Raw genomic sequence first — 14,787 nt, forward strand, 5'->3', positions numbered from 1 at the left:
TGTATGTGTGTATGTGTGTGTGTGTCAAAAGGTCAGTATATCAGAATCCCTCTAGGTATTCTGCAAGTGTGAGTGTGTGGTGTTAAAAGGACACGCAGTCAGAAGCCCTCTAGGTTTTCTGGAAAGGTATGAGTGTGAGAGTGAGGGAGTGTGTGTGTGTGTGTGTGTGTGTGTGTGTAATAAGGACACGAAATCAGAAGCCCTCTAGAGATTCTTCAAGGGTGTGTGTATGTATGTGTGTTTGTGTAAAAAGGACACAAAGTCAGAAGCCCTTCAGAGATTCTGCAAGGGTGTATGTGTGTGTGTGTGTGTGTTTGTAAAAAGGACACAAAGTCAGAAGCCCTCCAGAGATTCTGCAAGTGTGTGTGTGTGTGTGTGTTTGTGTGAAAACGACACGAAGTCATAAAACGTCTGGAGATTCTGCAAGGTTGTGTGTGTGTGTGTGTATGTGTGTGTGTGTCAAAAGGACAGGATGTCAAAATCCCTCTAGAGATTCTGCAAGGGTGAGTGTGTTGTGTTAAAAGGACACGAAGTCAGAAGCCGTCTAGGTTTTCTGAAAAGGTATGAGTGTGAGAGTGAGGGAGTGTGTGTGTGTGTGTAATAAGAACACGAAATCTGATGCAATCCAGAGATTCTACAAGTGTATGTGTGTTTGTGTTTAAAAAAGGACACGAAGTCAGAAGTCATCCAGAGATTTTGTAAGAAAATGAGTTTTTCGTTGTGTGTGTGTGTAAAAAGGACACGAAATCAGAAGCCCTCTAGAGATTCTTCAAGGGTGTGTGTATGTGTGTGTGTTTGTGTAAAAAAGGACACAAAGTCAGAAGCCCTTCAGAGATTCTGCAAGGGTGTACGTGTGTGTGTGTGTGTGGGTGTGTGTGTTAAAAGGACACAAAGTCAGAAGCCCTCCAGAGATTCTGCAAGGGTGTGTGTGTGTGAGTGTGTGTGTCAAAAGGACAGGATGTCAAAAGCCCTCTAGAGATTCTGCAAGGGTGAGTGTGTTGTGTTAAAAGGACACCAAGTCAGAAGCCCTCTAGGTTTTCTGAAAAGATATGAGTGTGAGAGTGAGGGAGTGTGTGTGTTTGTGTGTGTGTGTAAGAAGGACACGAAATCTGAAGCAATCCAGAGATTCTACAAGTGTATGTGTGTTTGTGTGTGTTTGTGTGTGTGTGTTTAAAAAAGGACACGAAGTCAGAAGGACTGCAGAGATTTTGTAAGAGAATGAGTTTGGGTTGTGAGTGTGTGTGTGTGTGTGTGTGTAATAAGGACACGAAATCAGAAGCCCTCTAGAGAATCTTCAAGGGTGTGTTTATGTATGTGTGTTTGTGTAAAAAGGACACCACTTCAGAAGCCCTTCAGAGATTCTGCAAGGATGTATGTGTGTTTGGATGTGTGTGTGTGTGTGTGTGTGTGTAAAAAGGACACAAAGTCAGAAGCCCTCCAGAGATTCTGCAAGGGTGTATGTGTGTGTGTGCGTTTGTGTGTGTGTGTGTAAAAATCACACGAAGTCAGAAGCCCACTATTGAGTCTTAAAGGGTGTGTGCATGTGCGTTGTGTTTGTAATAAGTACACCAAGTTAGAAGCCCTCCAGAGATTCTGCAAGAGTGTGTGTGTGTGTGTGTGTGTGTGTGTGTGATAAAACGACACGAATCATAAAACGTCTGGAGATTCTGGAAGGGTGTGTGTATGTGAGTGTGTGTCAAAAGGACAGTATGTCAGAAGCCCTCTAGATATTCTGCAAGTGTGAGTTTGTTGTGTTAAAAGGACACGAAGTCAGAAGCCCACTAGTTTTTCTGGAAAGTTATGAGTGTGAGTGTGAGGGAGTGTGTGTGTGTGTGTGTGTGTGTGTGTAATAAGGACACGAAATCAGAAGCCCTCTAGAAATTCTTCAAGGGTGTGTGTAAGTGTGTGTGTTTGTGTAAAAACGACACAAAATCAGAAGCCCTTCAGAGATTCTGCGAGGGTGTATGTGTGTGTGTGTGTGTGTGTAAAAAGGACACAAAGTCAGAAGCCCTCCAGAGATTCTGCAAGAGTGTGTGTGTGTGTGTGTGTTTGTGTGAAAATGACACGAAGTCATAAAACGTCTGGAGATTCTGCAAGGGTGTGTGTGTATGTGTGTATGTGTGTGTGTGTCAAAAGGACAGGATGTCAAAAGCCCTCTAGAGATTCTGCAGGGTGAGTGTGTTGTGTTAAAAGGACACGAAGTCAGAAGCCGTCTAGGTTTTCTGAAAAGGTATGAGTGTGAGAGTGAGGGAGTGTGTGTGTGTGTGTAATAAGGATACGAAATCTGAACCAATCCAGAGATTCTACAAGTGTATGTGTGTTTGTGTGTGTGTGCGTGTGTCAAAAGGACAGGATGTCAAAAGCCCTCTAGAGATTCTGCAAGGGTGAGTGTGTTGTGTTAAAAGGACACGAAGTCAGAAGCCGTCTAGGTTTTCTGAAAAGGTATGAGTGTGAGAGTGAGGGAGTGTGTGTGTGTGTGTAATAAGGACTCGAAATCTGAACCAATCCAGAGATTCTACAAGTGTATGTATGTTTGTGTTTAAAAAAGGACACGAAGTCAGAAGTCATCCAGAGATTATGTAAGAAAATGAGTTTTTCGTTGTGTGTGTGTGTGTGTGTGTGTGTGTGTAAAAACGACACGAAATCAGAAGCCCTCTAGAGATTCTTCAAGGGTGTGTGTATGTGTGTGTGTTTGTGTAAAAAGGACACAAAGTCAGAAGCCCTTCAGAGATTCTGCAAGGGTGTGTGTGTGTGTGTGTGTGTGTGTGTGTGTGTGAAAACGACACGAAGTCATAAAACGTCTGGAGATTCTGCAAGGGTGTGTGTATGTGTGTATGTGTGTGTGTGTCAAAAGGTCAGTATATCAGAATCCCTCTAGGTATTCTGCAAGTGTGAGTGTGTTGTGTTAAAAGGACACGCAGTCAGAAGCCCTCTAGGTTTTCTGAAAAGGTATGAGTGTGAGAGTGAGGGAGTGTGTGTGTGTGTGTGTTTGTGTGTGTGTAATAAGGACACGAAATCAGAAGCCCTCTAGAGATTCTTCAAGGGTGTGTGTATGTATGTGTTTTTGTGTAAAAAGGACACAAAGTCTGAAGCCCTTCAGAGATTCTGCAAGGGTGTATGTGTGTGTGTGTGTGTGTTTGTAAAAAGGACACAAAGTCAGAAGCCCTCCAGAGATTCTGCAAGTGTGTGTGTGTGTGTGTGTGTGTTTGTGTGAAAACGACACGAAGTCATAAAACGTCTGGAGATTCTGCAAGGTTGTGTGTGTGTGTATGTGTGTGTGTGTCAAAAGGACAGGATGTCAAAATCCCTCTAGAGATTCTGCAAGGGTGAGTGTGTTGTGTTAAAAGGACACGAAGTCAGAAGCCGTCTAGGTTTTCTGAAAAGGTATGAGTGTGAGAGTGAGGGAGTGTGTGTGTGTGTTTAATAAGGACACGAAATCTGAAGCAATCCAGAGATTCTACAAGTGTATGTGTGTTTGTGTTTAAAAAAGGACACGAAGTCAGAAGTCATCCAGAGATTTTGTAAGAAAATGAGTTTTTCGTTGTGTGTGTGTGTGTGTGTTTGTGTGTAAAAAGGACACGAAATCAGAAGCCCTCTAGAGATTCTTCAAGGGTGTGTGTATGTGTGTGTGTTTGTGTAAAAAAGGACACAAAGTCAGAAGCCCTTCAGAGATTCTGCAAGGGTGTACGTGTGTGTGTGTGGGTGGGTGTGTGTGTTAAAAGGACACAAAGTCAGAAGCCCTCCAGAGATTCTGCAAGGGTGTGTGTGTGTGAGTGTGTGTGTCAAAAGGACAGGATGTCAAAAGCCCTCTAGAGATTCTGCAAGGGTGAGTGTGTTGTGTTAAAAGGACACGAAGTCAGAAGCCCTCTAGGTTTTCTGAAAAGATATGAGTGTGAGAGTGAGGGAGTGTGTGTGTGTGTGTGTGTGTGTGTGTGTGTGTGTAAGAAGGACACGAAATCTGAAGCAATCCAGAGATTCTACAAGTGTATGTGTGTTTGTGTGTGTGTGTGTGTGTGTTTAAAAAAGGACACGAAGTCAGAAGGACTGCAGAGATTTTGTAAGAGAATGAGTTTGGGTTGTGATTGTGTGTGTGTGTGTGTGTGTAATAAGGACACGAAATCAGAAGCCCTCTAGAGATTCTTCAAGGGTGTGTGTATGTGTGTGTGTTTGTGGAAAAAAGGACACAAAGTCAGAAGCTCTCCAGAGATTCTGCAAGGGTGTACGTGTGTGTGTGTGTGTGTGTGTGTGTAAAAAGGACACAAAGTCAGAAGCCCTCCAGAGATTCTGCAAGGGTGTGTGTGTGTGTGTGTGTGTGTGAGTCAAAAGGACAGGATGTCAAAAGCCCTCTAGAGATTCTGCAAGGGTGAGTGTGTTGTGTTAAAAGGACACGAAGTCAGAAGCCCTCTAGAGATTCTTCAAGGGTGTGTGTATGTATGTGTGTTTGTGTAAAAAGGACACAAAGTCAGAAGCCCAACAGAGATTCTGCAGGGATGTATGTGTGTTTGTGTGTGTGTGTGTGTGTAAAAAGAACACAAAGTCAGAAGCCCTCCAGAGATTCTGCAAGGGTGTATGTGTGTGTGTGCGTGTGTGTGTGTGTGTGTGTGTAAAAATCCCACGAAGTCAGAAGCCCACTATTGATTCTGCAAGGGTGTGTGCGTGTGCGTTGTGTTTGTAATAAGTACACCAAGTTAGAAGCCCTCCAGAGATTCTGCAAGAGTGTGTGTGTGTGTGTGTGTGTGTGTGTGTGTGTGTGAAAACGACACGAATCATAAAACGTCTGGAGATTCTGCAAGGGTGTGTGTATGTGTGTATGTGTGTGTGTGTCAAAAGGTCAGTATATCAGAATCCCTCTAGGTATTCTGCAAGTGTGAGTGTGTTGTGTTAAAAGGACACGCAGTCAGAAGCCCTCTAGGTTTTCTGGAAAGGTATGAGTGTGAGAGTGAGGGAGTGTGTGTGTGTGTGTGTGTGTGTAATAAGGACACGAAATCAGAAGCCCTCTAGAGATTCTTCAAGGGTGTGTGTATGTATGTGTGTTTGTGTAAAAAGGACACAAAGTCAGAAGCCCTTCAGAGATTCTGCAAGGGTGTATGTGTGTGTGTGTGTGTGTTTGTAAAAAGGACACAAAGTCAGAAGCCCTCCAGAGATTCTGCAAGTGTGTGTGTGTGTGTGTGTTTGTGTGAAAACGACACGAAGTCATAAAACGTCTGGAGATTCTGCAAGGTTGTGTGTGTGTGTGTGTATGTGTGTGTGTGTCAAAAGGACAGGATGTCAAAATCCCTCTAGAGATTCTGCAAGGGTGAGTGTGTTGTGTTAAAAGGACACGAAGTCAGAAGCCGTCTAGGTTTTCTGAAAAGGTATGAGTGTGAGAGTGAGGGAGTGTGTGTGTGTGTGTAATAAGGACACGAAATCTGAAGCCCTCTAGAGATTCTTCAAGGGTGTGTGTATGTGTGTGTGTTTGTGTAAAAAAAGGACACAAAGTCAGAAGCCCTTCAGAGATTCTGCAAGGGTGTACGTGTGTGTGTGTGTGTGTGGGTGTGTGTGTTAAAAGGACACAAAGTCAGAAGCCCTCCAGAGATTCTGCAAGGGTGTGTGTGTGTGAGTGTGTGTGTCAAAAGGACAGGATGTCAAAAGCCCTCTAGAGATTCTGCAAGGGTGAGTGTGTTGTGTTAAAAGGACACGAAGTCAGAAGCCCTCTAGGTTTTCTAAAAAGATATGAGTGTGAGAGTGAGGGAGTGTGTGTGTTTGTGTGTGTGTGTAAGAAGGACACGAAATCTGAAGCAATCCAGAGATTCTACAAGTGTATGTGTGTTTGTGTGTGTTTGTGTGTGTGTGTTTAAAAAAGGACACGAAGTCAGAAGGACTGCAGAGATTTTGTAAGAGAATGAGTTTGGGTTTTGATTGTGTGTGTGTGTGTGTGTGTAATAAGGACACGAAATCAGAAGCCCTCTAGAGATTCTTCAAGGGTGTGTGTATGTGTGTGTGTTTGTGTAAAAAGGACACAACTTCAGAAGCCCTTCAGAGATTCTGCAAGGATGTATGTGTGTTTGGATGTGTGTGTGTGTGTGTGTGTGTAAAAAGGACACAAAGTCAGAAGCCCTCCAGAGATTCTGCAAGGGTGTATGTGTGTGTGTGCGTTTGTGTGTGTGTGTGTAAAAATCACACGAAGTCAGAAGCCCACTATTGAGTCTGAAAGGGTGTGTGCGTGTGCGTTGTGTTTGTAATAAGTACACCAAGTTAGAAGCCCTCCAGAGATTCTGCAAGAGTGTGTGTGTGTGTGTGTGTGTGTGTGATAAAACGACACGAATCATAAAACGTCTGGAGATTCTGCAAGGGTTTGTGTATGTGAGTGTGTGTCAAAAGGACAGTATGTCAGAAGCCCTCTAGATATTCTGCAAGTGTGAGTGTGTTGTGTTAAAAGGACACGAAGTCAGAAGCCCACTAGTTTTTCTGGAAAGTTATGAGTGTGAGTGTGAGGGAGTGTGTGTGTGTGTGTGTGTGTGTGTAATAAGGACACGAAATCAGAAGCCCTCTAGAAATTCTTCAAGGGTGTGTGTAAGTGTGTGTGTTTGTGTAAAAACGACACAAAATCAGAAGCCCTTCAGAGATTCTGCGAGGGTGTATGTGTGTGTGTGTGTGTGTGTAAAAAGGACACAAAGTCAGAAGCCCTCCAGAGATTCTGCAAGAGTGTGTGTGTGTGTGTGTGTGTGTTTGTGTGAAAACGACACGAAGTCATAAAACGTCTGGAGATTCTGCAAGGGTGTGTGTGTATGTGTGTATGTGTGTGTGTGTCAAAAGGACAGGATGTCAAAAGCCCTCTAGAGATTCTGCAGGGTGAGTGTGTTGTGTTAAAAGGACACGAAGTCAGAAGCCGTCTAGGTTTTCTGAAAAGGTATGAGTGTGAGAGTGAGGGAGTGTGTGTGTGTGTGTAATAAGGATACGAAATCTGAACCAATCCAGAGATTCTACAAGTGTATGTGAGTTTGTGTGTGTGTGCGTGTGTCAAAAGGACAGGATGTCAAAAGCCCTCTAGAGATTCTGCAAGGGTGAGTGTGTTGTGTTAAAAGGACACGAAGTCAGAAGCCGTCTAGGTTTTCTGAAAAGGTATGAGTGTGAGAGTGAGGGAGTGTGTGTGTGTGTGTAATAAGGACTCGAAATCTGAACCAATCCAGAGATTCTACAAGTGTATGTATGTTTGTGTTTAAAAAAGGACACGAAGTCAGAAGTCATCCAGAGATTTTGTAAGAAAATGAGTTTTTCGTTGTGTGTGTGTGTGTGTGTGTGTGTGTGTAAAAACGACACGAAATCAGAAGCCCTCTAGAGATTCTTCAAGGGTGTGTGTATGTGTGTGTGTTTGTGTAAAAAGGACACAAAGTCAGAAGCCCTTCAGAGATTCTGCAAGGGTGTGTGTGTGTGTGTGTGTGTGTGTGTGTGTGTGTGAAAACGACACGAATCATAAAACGTCTGGAGATTCTGCAAGGGTGTGTGTATGTGTGTATGTGTGTGTGTGTCAAAAGGTCAGTATATCAGAATCCCTCTAGGTATTCTGCAAGTGTGAGTGTGTTGTGTTAAAAGGACACGCAGTCAGAAGCCCTCTAGGTTTTCTGGAAAGGTATGAGTGTGAGAGTGAGGGAGTGTGTGTGTGTGTGTGTTTGTGTGTGTGTAATAAGGACACGAAATCAGAAGCCCTCTAGAGATTCTTCAAGGGTGTGTGTATGTATGTGTTTTTGTGTAAAAAGGACACAAAGTCTGAAGCCCTTCAGAGATTCTGCAAGGGTGTATGTGTGAGTGTGTGTGTGTTTGTAAAAAGGACACAAAGTCAGAAGCCCTCCAGAGATTCTGCAAGTGTGTGTGTGTGTGTGTGTGTTTGTGTGAAAACGACACGAAGTCATAAAACGTCTGGAGATTCTGCAAGGTTGTGTGTGTGTGTGTATGTGTGTGTGTGTCAAAAGGACAGGATGTCAAAATCCCTCTAGAGTTTCTGCAAGGGTGAGTGTGTTGTGTTAAAAGGACACGAAGTCAGAAGCCGTCTAGGTTTTCTGAAAAGGTATGAGTGTGAGAGTGAGGGAGTGTGTGTGTGTGTTTAATAAGGACACGAAATCTGAAGCAATCCAGAGATTCTACAAGTGTATGTGTGTTTGTGTTTAAAAAAGGACACGAAGTCAGAAGTCATCCAGAGATTTTGTAAGAAAATGAGTTTTTCGTTGTGTGTGTGTGTGTGTGTTTGTGTGTCAAAAGGACACGAAATCAGAAGCCCTCTAGAGATTCTTCAAGGGTGTGTGTATGTGTGTGTGTTTGTGTAAAAAAGGACACAAAGTCAGAAGCCCTTCAGAGATTCTGCAAGGGTGTACGTGTGTGTGTGTGTGTGGGTGTGTGTGTTAAAAGGACACAAAGTCAGAAGCCCTCCAGAGATTCTGCAAGGGTGTGTGTGTGTGAGTGTGTGTGTCAAAAGGACAGGATGTCAAAAGCCCTCTAGAGATTCTGCAAGGGTGAGTGTGTTGTGTTAAAAGGACACGAAGTCAGAAGCCCTCTAGGTTTTCTGAAAAGATATGAGTGTGAGAGTGAGGGAGTGTGTGTGTGTGTGTGTGTGTGTGTGTGTGTAAGAAGGACACGAAATCTGAAGCAATCCAGAGATTCTACAAGTGTATGTGTGTTTGTGTGTGTGTGTGTGTGTGTGTGTGTTTAAAAAAGGACACGAAGTCAGAAGGACTGCAGAGATTTTGTAAGAGAATGAGTTTGGGTTGTGATTGTGTGTGTGTGTGTGTGTGTGTAATAAGGACACGAAATCAGAAGCCCTCTAGAGATTCTTCAAGGGTGTGTGTATGTGTGTGTGTTTGTGGAAAAAAGGACACAAAGTCAGAAGCTCTCCAGAGATTCTGCAAGGGTGTACGTGTGTGTCTGTGTGTGTGTGTGTAAAAAGGACACAAAGTCAGAAGCCCTCCAGAGATTCTGCAAGGGTGTGTGTGTGTGTGTGTGTGTGTGTGAGTCAAAAGGACAGGATGTCAAAAGCCCTCTAGAGATTCTGCAAGGGTGAGTGTGTTGTGTTAAAAGGACACGAAGTCAGAAGCCCTCTAGGTTTTCTGAAAAGGTATGAGTGTGAGAGTGAGGGAGTGTGTGTGTGTGTGTGTGTGTGTAAGAAGGACACGAAATCTGAAGCAATCCAGAGATTCTACAAGGGTATGTGTGTTTGTGTGTGTGTGTGTGTGTGTGTTTAAAAAAGGACACGAAGTCAAAAGGACTGCAGGGATTTTGTAAGAGAATGAGTTTGGGTTGTGAGTGTGTGTGTGTGTGTGTGTGTAATAAGGACACGAAATCAGAAGCCCTCTAGAGAATCTTCAAGGGTGTGTTTATGTATGTGTGTTTGTGTAAAAAGGACACAAAGTCAGAAGCCCTTCAGAGATTCTGCAAGGATGTATGTGTGTTTGTGTGTGTGTGTGTGTGTGTGTGTAAAAAGGACACAAAGTCAGAAGCCCTCCAGAGATTCTGCAAGGGTGTATGTGTGTGTGTGCGTTTGTGTGTGTGTGTGTAAAAATCACACGAAGTCAGAAGCCCACTATTGATTCTGCAAGGGTGTGTGCGTGTGCGTTGTGTTTGTAATAAGTACACCAAGTTTGAAGCCCTCCAGAGATTCTGCAAGAGTGTGTGTGTGTGTGTGTGTTTTTGAAAACGACACGAAGTAATAAAACGTCTGGAGATTCTGCAAGGGTGTGTGTGTGTGTGTGTGTGTGTGTGTGTCAAAAGGACAGGATGTCAAAAGCCCTCTAGAGATTCTGCCAGGGTGAGTGTGTTTTGTTAAAAGGACACGAAGTCAGAAGCCGTCTAGGTTTTCTGAAAAGGTATGAGTGTGAGAGTGAGGGAGTGTGTGTGTGTGTGTGTGTGTGTGTGTAATAAGGACACGAAATCTGAAGCAATCCAGAGATTCTACAAGTGTATGTGTGTTTGTGTTTAAAAAAGGACACGAAGTCAGAAGTCATCCAGAGATTTTGTAAGAAAATGAGTTTTTCGTTGTGTGTGTGTGTGTGTGTGTGTGTGTAAAAAGAACACGAAATCAGAAGCCCTCTAGAGATTCTTCAAGGGTGTGTGTATGTGTGTGTGTTTGTGTAAAAAAGGACACAAAGTCAGAAGCCCTTCAGAGATTCTGCAATGGTGTACGTGTGTGTGTGTGTGTGTGTGGGTGTGTGTGTTAAAAGGACACAAAGTCAGAAGCCCTCCAGAGATTCTGCAAGGGTGTATGTGTGTGTGTGCATGTGTGTGTGTGTTTAAAAAAGGACACGAAGTCAGAAGGACTGCAGAGATTTTGTAAGAGAGTGAGTTTGGGTTGCGAGTGTGTGTGTGTTTGTGTGTGTAATAAGGACACGAAATCAGAAGCCCTCTAGAGATTCTTCAAGGGTGTGTGTATGTATGTGTGTTTGTGTAAAAAGGACACAAAGTCAGAAGCCCAACAGAGATTCTGCAAGGATGTATGTGTGTTTGTGTGTGTGTGTGTGTGTAAAAAGGAAACAAAGTCAGAAGCCCTCCAGAGATTCTGCAAGGGTGTATGTGTGTGTGTGCGTGTGTGTGTGTGTGTGTGTGTGTGTGTGTGTGTAAAAATCCCACGAAGTCAGAAGCCCACTATTGATTCTGCAAGGGTGTGTGCGTGTGCGTTGTGTTTGTAATAAGTACACCAAGTTAGAAGCCCTCCAGAGATTCTGCAAGAGTGTGTGTGTGTGTTTGTGTGTGTGTGTGAAAACGACACGAATCATAAAACGTCTGGAGATTCTGCAAGGGTGTGTGTATGTGTGTATGTGTGTGTGTGTCAAAAGGTCAGTATATCAGAATCCCTCTAGGTATTCTGCAAGTGTGAGTGTGTTGTGTTAAAAGGACACGCAGTCAGAAGCCCTCTAGGTTTTCTGGAAAGGTATGAGTGTGAGAGTGAGGGAGTGTGTGTGTGTGTGTGTGTGTGTGTGTGTGTGTGTAATAAGGACACGAAATCAGAAGCCCTCTAGAGATTCTTCAAGGGTGTGTGTATGTATGTGTGTTTGTGTAAAAAGGACACAAAGTCAGAAGCCCTTCAGAGATTCTGCAAGGGTGTATGTGTGTGTGTGTGTGTGTGTTTGTAAAAAGGACACAAAGTCAGAAGCCCTCCAGAGATTCTACAAGTGTGTGTGTGTGTGTGTGTGTGTTTGTGTGAAAACGACACGAAGTCATAAAACGTCTGGAGATTCTGCAAGGTTGTGTGTGTGTGTGTATGTGTGTGTGTGTCAAAAGGACAGGATGTCAAAAGCCCTCTAGAGATTCTGCAGGGTGAGTGTGTTGTGTTAAAAGGACACGAAGTCAGAAGCCGTCTAGGTTTTCTGAAAAGGTATGAGTGTGAGAGTGAGGGAGTGTGTGTGTGTGTGTAATAAGGATACGAAATCTGAACCAATCCAGAGATTCTACAAGTGTATGTGTGTTTGTGTGTGTGTGCGTGTGTCAAAAGGACAGGATGTCAAAAGCCCTCTAGAGATTCTGCAAGGGTGAGTGTGTTGTGTTAAAAGGACACGAAGTCAGAAGCCGTCTAGGTTTTCTGAAAAGGTATGAGTGTGAGAGTGAGGGAGTGTGTGTGTGTGTGTAATAAGGACTCGAAATCTGAACCAATCCAGAGATTCTACAAGTGTATGTATGTTTGTGTTTAAAAAAGGACACGAAGTCAGAAGTCATCCAGAGATTTTGTAAGAAAATGAGTTTTTCGTTGTGTGTGTGTGTGTGTGTGTGTGTGTGTAAAAACGACACGAAATCAGAAGCCCTCTAGAGATTCTTCAAGGGTGTGTGTATGTGTGTGTGTTTGTGTAAAAAGGACACAAAGTCAGAAGCCCTTCAGAGATTCTGCAAGGGTGTGTGTGTGTGTGTGTGTGTGTGTGTGTGTGTGTGTGTGAAAACGACACGAATCATAAAACGTCTGGAGATTCTGCAAGGGTGTGTGTATGTGTGTATGTGTGTGTGTGTCAAAAGGTCAGTATATCAGAATCCCTCTAGGTATTCTGCAAGTGTGAGTGTGTTGTGTTAAAAGGACACGCAGTCAGAAGCCCTCTAGGTTTTCTGGAAAGGTATGAGTGTGAGAGTGAGGGAGTGTGTGTGTGTGTGTGTTTGTGTGTGTGTAATAAGGACACGAAATCAGAAGCCCTCTAGAGATTCTTCAAGGGTGTGTGTATGTATGTGTTTTTGTGTAAAAAGGACACAAAGTCTGAAGCCCTTCAGAGATTCTGCAAGGGTGTATGTGTGAGTGTGTGTGTGTTTGTAAAAAGGACACAAAGTCAGAAGCCCTCCAGAGATTCTGCAAGTGTGTGTGTGTGTGTGTGTGTGTTTGTGTGAAAACGACACGAAGTCATAAAACGTCTGGAGATTCTGCAAGGTTGTGTGTGTGTGTATGTGTGTGTGTGTCAAAAGGACAGGATGTCAAAATCCCTCTAGAGATTCTGCAAGGGTGAGTGTGTTGTGTTAAAAGGACACGAAGTCAGAAGCCGTCTAGGTTTTCTGAAAAGGTATGAGTGTGAGAGTGAGGGAGTGTGTGTGTGTGTTTAATAAGGACACGAAATCTGAAGCAATCCAGAGATTCTACAAGTGTATGTGTGTTTGTGTTTAAAAAAGGACACGAAGTCAGAAGTCATCCAGAGATTTTGTAAGAAAATGAGTTTTTCGTTGTGTGTGTGTGTGTGTGTTTGTGTGTCAAAAGGACACGAAATCAGAAGCCCTCTAGAGATTCTTCAAGGGTGTGTGTATGTGTGTGTGTTTGTGTAAAAAAGGACACAAAGTCAGAAGCCCTTCAGAGATTCTGCAAGGGTGTACGTGTGTGTGTGTGTGTGGGTGTGTGTGTTAAAAGGACACAAAGTCAGAAGCCCTCCAGAGATTCTGCAAGGGTGTGTGTGTGTGAGTGTGTGTGTCAAAAGGACAGGATGTCAAAAGCCCTCTAGAGATTCTGCAAGGGTGAGTGTGTTGTGTTAAAAGGACACGAAGTCAGAAGCCCTCTAGGTTTTCTGAAAAGATATGAGTGTGAGAGTGAGGGAGTGTGTGTGTGTGTGTGTGTGTGTGTGTAAGAAGGACACGAAATCTGAAGCAATCCAGAGATTCTACAAGTGTATGTGTGTTTGTGTGTGTGTGTGTGTGTGTGTGTGTGTTTAAAAAAGGACACGAAGTCAGAAGGACTGCAGAGATTTTGTAAGAGAATGAGTTTGGGTTGTGATTGTGTGTGTGTGTGTGTGTGTGTAATAAGGACACGAAATCAGAAGCCCTCTAGAGATTCTTCAAGGGTGTGTGTATGTGTGTGTGTTTGTGGAAAAAAGGACACAAAGTCAGAAGCTCTCCAGAGATTCTGCAAGGGTGTACGTGTGTGTCTGTGTGTGTGTGTGTAAAAAGGACACAAAGTCAGAAGCCCTCCAGAGATTCTGCAAGGGTGTGTGTGTGTGTGTGTGTGTGTGAGTCAAAAGGACAGGATGTCAAAAGCCCTCTAGAGATTCTGCAAGGGTGAGTGTGTTGTGTTAAAAGGACACGAAGTCAGAAGCCCTCTAGGTTTTCTGAAAAGGTATGAGTGTGAGAGTGAGGGAGTGTGTGTGTGTGTGTGTGTGTGTGTAAGAAGGACACGAAATCTGAAGCAATCCAGAGATTCTACAAGGGTATGTGTGTTTGTGTGTGTGTGTGTGTGTGTTTAAAAAAGGACACGAAGTCAAAAGGACTGCAGGGATTTTGTAAGAGAATGAGTTTGGGTTGTGAGTGTGTGTGTGTGTGTGTGTGTAATAAGGACACGAAATCAGAAGCCCTCTAGAGAATCTTCAAGGGTGTGTTTATGTATGTGTGTTTGTGTAAAAAGGACACAACTTCAGAAGCCCTTCAGAGATTCTGCAAGGATGTATGTGTGTTTGTGTGTGTGTGTGTGTAAAAAGGACACAAAGTCAGAAGCCCTCCAGAGATTCTGCAAGGGTGTATGTGTGTGTGTGCGTTTGTGTGTGTGTGTGTGTAAAAATCACACGAAGTCAGAAGCCCACTATTGATTCTGCAAGGGTGTGTGCGTGTGCGTTGTGTTTGTAATAAGTACACCAAGTTTGAAGCCCTCCAGAGATTCTGCAAGAGTGTGTGTGTGTGTGTGTGTTTTTGAAAACGACACGAAGTAATAAAACGTCTGGAGATTCTGCAAGGGTGTGTGTGTGTGTGTGTGTGTGTGTGTGTCAAAAGGACAGGATGTCAAAAGCCCTCTAGAGATTCTGCCAGGGTGAGTGTGTTTTGTTAAAAGGACACGAAGTCAGAAGCCGTCTAGGTTTTCTGAAAAGGTATGAGTGTGAGAGTGAGGGAGTGTGTGTGTGTGTGTGTGTGTGTGTGTAATAAGGACACGAAATCTGAAGCAATCCAGAGATTCTACAAGTGTATGTGTGTTTGTGTTTAAAAAAGGACACGAAGTCAGAAGTCATCCAGAGATTTTGTAAGAAAATGAGTTTTTCGTTGTGTGTGTGGTGTGTGTGTGTGTGTAAAAAGAACACGAAATCAGAAGCCCTCTAGAGATTCTTCAAGGGTGTGTGTATGTGTGTGTGTTTGTGTAAAAAAGGACACAAAGTCAGAAGCCCTTCAGAGATTCTGCAATGGTGTACGTGTGTGTGTGTGTGTGTGTGGGTGTGTGTGTTAAAAGGACACAAAGTCAGAAGCCCTCCAGAGATTCTGCAAGGGTGTATGTGTGTGTGTGCGTGTGTGTGTGTGTTTAAAAAAGGACACGAAGTCAGAAGGACTGCAGAGATTTTGTAAGAGAGTGAGTTTGGGTTGCGAGTGTGTGTGTGTTTGTGTGTGTAA

The sequence above is a fragment of the Tenrec ecaudatus genome, chromosome 2, assembly GCF_050624435.1.
Source record: "Tenrec ecaudatus isolate mTenEca1 chromosome 2, mTenEca1.hap1, whole genome shotgun sequence".
NCBI classification, from domain to species: domain Eukaryota; kingdom Metazoa; phylum Chordata; class Mammalia; order Afrosoricida; family Tenrecidae; genus Tenrec; species Tenrec ecaudatus.